We start from the raw sequence: 4,693 nt of genomic DNA on the forward strand, positions 1-4,693 counted from the left end.
TTTTAAGAAAAAATAAATAATCTGAGTTTTTGCAAACTCTTGAAATTTTTATCTCAAAGTGTCCTTGAGCTTACCCACTGGTTCATACAACTTTTAAGCATACTCTCCAGTCAGATTGAGTGGTTTGGAGTCTTTTCGTGCTATTTCTAGCCATAGACCCGAAATTCTACAACTTCAAATAACAACTCACAATGATTCTTTTGGAGAGAGGAATGTTCTGAAATCCACCTCGGATTCTACTTACTCTACTCCTAGGTTCTCATGCAATGGGGTTATGGAAAGTGTTCACAAACACTCGTTTTCTTATTTTTTATGGTTTTCTGAGCATTGACCTTAAGACTTGTCTTGTCTATAAATCATTCTCAAAATCCTAATCTAGTTCTACAATCCTACAATCCTAAAGGCACTCAACAAGTACGATTACTTCCAACCTACCTTTACACAACAAAAGACGACAATCTTAAGCTATGCAGTTTCTAAAAGAAAGTTTTTACTCTAGGAGATCCTAGAGGAAGTTAAAGGATAACTTCACAAGACGCTCATGTTTTTCCCTAGTTTAGGTCTCTTTGATCCCCGCAGTGGTGCCAAATGTGGGACGGGTGTCTAATCTCACTATCCTATCTTATTAAAGATTTAGCGAGAACCATGATTAAATTGTCAATCCATGGGATGAAGATGACTCGACTAGCGCATAGAGGCTACAAGAGGTTGTCAATCTCTCAGAAAACAACAAACAACTCGCATTTAACTCAAGCTACACTCAAGTGACTGAAATCACCAAAAAGCCAATCGCTTATCGGCAAACAAATCACATCCATTATAGCATCAAATGACATCCAAACGTAAAAAAACTTCGAGGACATGTTTATAAGACCTAAGAACACATGCTTATGTTCTCAATTCGCACCTTAGGTCAAGTGCCAAAATCGCGATTATTAACAACAATGGTTTTTTTACCTAGTCGTTTTCGACCCAGAATGCACCTAAATGCTTAACAATGATGCCCCAATACCCCGCCTATGCTTAGTTTTTGATTTTGAAGTGTGAATGCCTACTTAAGATGAAATTAGGCTGTGGGTCGGTGACGCCAAAAGCTACGAAATACTGTGATGTGTTTACGTCAATGTGTAGAGCTCTTACCTGCGGTTGCAATGCAACAAACACGACTGCAATATGACAACCAGAGAGGGAGTAGGAAGAGAGAAGTGAGCGCCGTTACCTCAGGCTATGTATTTCATTATCCAAAACTTAATAATAACTTACAAAAATTGTCTTTTATATCTTAGCCAAGGTTTTTGGTGGTCAAAACTAATAATCTGGGAGCTGTAACTAAAGATAGGTAATGACAGGTTGATACAATCTGGAAGCTTGTAGCCCCGGCTCATGAATTACAAGGTTTATCCGCAAAATAGGAGTTATAATATTCCTGATTTATCCAAAATAATAAATGTTTTTACATGGGATCTCGAATGGTATCCAACTTAGCTTGCTGCTAACAACGTCCGAGCCATACACGCTCAACCATAGCTGTGAAGACTGCCATGTACTTAGCCTCACAACTGGAAGTGGCCACAGTAGGTTTCTTCTTGATCAACCATGATATACATGAACTGCTAAGCATGAAACAAAAACCACTTGTGGACACTCGCATGTCATAACAACCAGTCCAATCTGAGTCCGAAAAAGCATGTAAATCTGGCAACAATGATCCCCTCTTGGGATAAAACAAGCCAAGATGCAAAGTGCCACTCAAGTAGTGAAAAATCCTCTTGATTGCCTGCCAATGCTTAGACCCTGGGCTATGCATAAATCTGCTCACCTATGAGACTGCAAACTGAATATCCGGCCTCGTGTTGCATACATAAATGAGGCAACCAACAATAGTTTGGTAAAGATTGACATCAGTAGGATCAGTAGCATCATTTAGATTCAACTTCAAACATGTTTCCATGGGAGTGAAAATAGGTTTGCAATCCTCAAGTCCAAACTTACATAGCAATGTCTCTATATAACTTTTATGACACAAGGCAATACCACCATCACACTGCTTAAAGTATATACCCAAGTAATGATGCAACAACCCCAAATCTTTCACCATGAAAGTGGCACTCAAATCAGCATTAAATTCAGCAATACATGCCTCATTGGGACCAGTGATCAGCAAATCATCCACATAAAGAACAACAATGAGAAGTACATCACCCTCATGCTTGACATACAATGTGCTTTCCGCTGGACTGTTATGAAATCCTCGTTCGACCAAATGAGTGTCAGCTTTCTCATACCAAGTAGGAGGAAATTGCTTCAACCCATACAAAGCCTTCTTACATCTGCACACTTTGTCCTCTTGTCCTTTCTTGACAAAACCGTGAGACTGTGTTACATAGACTTCCTCAAATATGTCACCACTCAAGAAAGCAGTAACAATGTCTGATTGATGTACATCCCAACCAAAATGAGCTGCCAATGCACATAGAAAATGCACAGTATTCATACGACAAGTGGGATAAGAAGTCTCATAATAATCTATGCCTTTTTGCTGTGCATAACACTTTGCAACAATTCGAGCCTTATAGCGATCAATCTCACCATCCGGCTTGAGTTTCAACTTGTAAACCCACTTTGTAACAATTGTCTTTTTGCCAGGAGGCAACTCACATAAATTCCATGTGTCATTTTCTATAAGTGCATCATATTTTGATTGCATGGCAGCCATCCAATTTTTTGAAATTTGTGCTTCATCAAAAGACAGAGTTTCCTCAACATCAAGCTAGACATAGCCAAATCATAACAATCTGATGCATAAGATGCATGGCCAGATCTTGAATGCGTACGACTAGACAAAGGTGCATCCAATTTACTCTCACACAATGTACACTAGCCATTTTGGCATACCTCTAGCCTGCTCATTTTCAGCCCTTTCCTCATCAAGTACATCATGTACATCTGCATCAATGATAGGTTGATCGATAACATTTTCAAAACCTCCCATAGGCTGTACATTTTCCTCATTTGAATTTACATTCGAACTTCCACCACTGAAAAGAGGCAATAAACGGTCATAAATGTCCTGTGAGCTTACATTACTATCTCTACTAGTAAATGAGAGCAAAGGCTTAACAGAATCTTCCACAAACACAACATCCCGTCAAACCAGAATACGATTTGTTTGTGGATGACACAACTTGTAACCTTTGCTTTCAACATTATAACCAGCAAAAATACATTTGACAGCCGTATCATCCAATTTTCTGCGCTGTGTTTGTGGCACCAAAGCATATGCCAAACAGCCAAAAACATGCATGTGCTCAATAGAAGGCTTTCCATCATGCCATGCTTCATATGGAGTAATAGACTGAAAAGATTTTGTAGGATAGCTGTTTAGTACATAATTGGCACACATGATGGCCTCAAGCCAAAAAGAATGCGGCAAAGCTTGAATTTTGACCATACATCATGCCGTTTCCATAAGTGACCCGTTTTTCCTCTCAGAAAAACCATTTTGCTGAGTCATATAAGGCACTGTACATTGGTGTTTTATCCCACGACTAGCCAGAAATGCATTAAATTCATGAGACATATACTCCCCCCCTCAATCGGAACGGAGGGTGCCCATAGTACATTTTGAGACATTTCCGGCCGCCATAAGTTGTTTGAAGCACATAGAAACTTTGGACTTCGCTTTAAGTGGAAATACCCATGCATGCCTGGAGTAATCATCAATAAAAGTCACGAAGCAAAGGTAATTGCCGAAGGACAGAGTTTGCATGGGCTCGCAAGCATCACTATGCACAAGCTACAACCTGCATGTGGCCCTAACTGAACCATCCTTTGGATACTTCGAACACTGCATCTTATCCAAAATACAGCCTTCACAAACGTGTTTGACAGGTGCTTCAAGAGGCAGCAAAGAAGCAACCATATCAGATTTCTGCAAACACATCAAACTGGCAAAATTCAGATGACCAAAACGTGTATGCCAAAGTTTTGGCTCTAAAATAGCCTTGGAATCCACAACTGCATTTGCAAAATTCTACCCACACTTGTCATACGAAGTGAGCTTATAGAGCCCACAACATAAAATGCGAGATGCAACAATTTCATCACCGAAACTGAGATCATGTACATTACATCTGTCATCCACAAATTTGACTACAAGACCAAGTCTAGCAAGTGGAGATACAGAAAAAAGATTCTTCTTGATCCCAGGTACATAAAGTGCATTGACAAGCGTGAAAGAACTTTCCAACTCCCTGAACCGGATAAGAGGCATTGTTGGCACCAGTAACAGAATTCTCGTGAGGGACAGCCCCAGACTCAAGAGAGGTGAACAAATCATGATGTGAGGTAATGTGCTTTGTAGCACTACTGTCAAAATACCACACATGTGAATCTACAGTAAACTGACATGCATGCATCGTGGACATTAGGATTATAAGTGCACTCTGCACTAAAAGCCCATTTTGCATCAACATCAGCATCACATTCTCCTTTCACAGAAGACTCAACAATGGCTACATTTGTAGTGGAACTAGTATTTGCAGTGGAACCACCCTCTTTCTTCTTAGCCTCTTTGGCCTTCAACTTAGGACACTGCTTGATCAAGTGATCATTAGCTTTACAATAATGGCAACACATCTTCTTTTTGTCTTTATCACATTAATTTCCAGAAGAATTGCTGCAAGAAGAAGCA

This window comes from Adiantum capillus-veneris, chromosome 12 (genome assembly GCF_014529385.1).
Source record: "Adiantum capillus-veneris isolate H3 chromosome 12, ASM1452938v2, whole genome shotgun sequence".
Lineage (NCBI taxonomy): Eukaryota > Viridiplantae > Streptophyta > Polypodiopsida > Polypodiales > Pteridaceae > Adiantum > Adiantum capillus-veneris.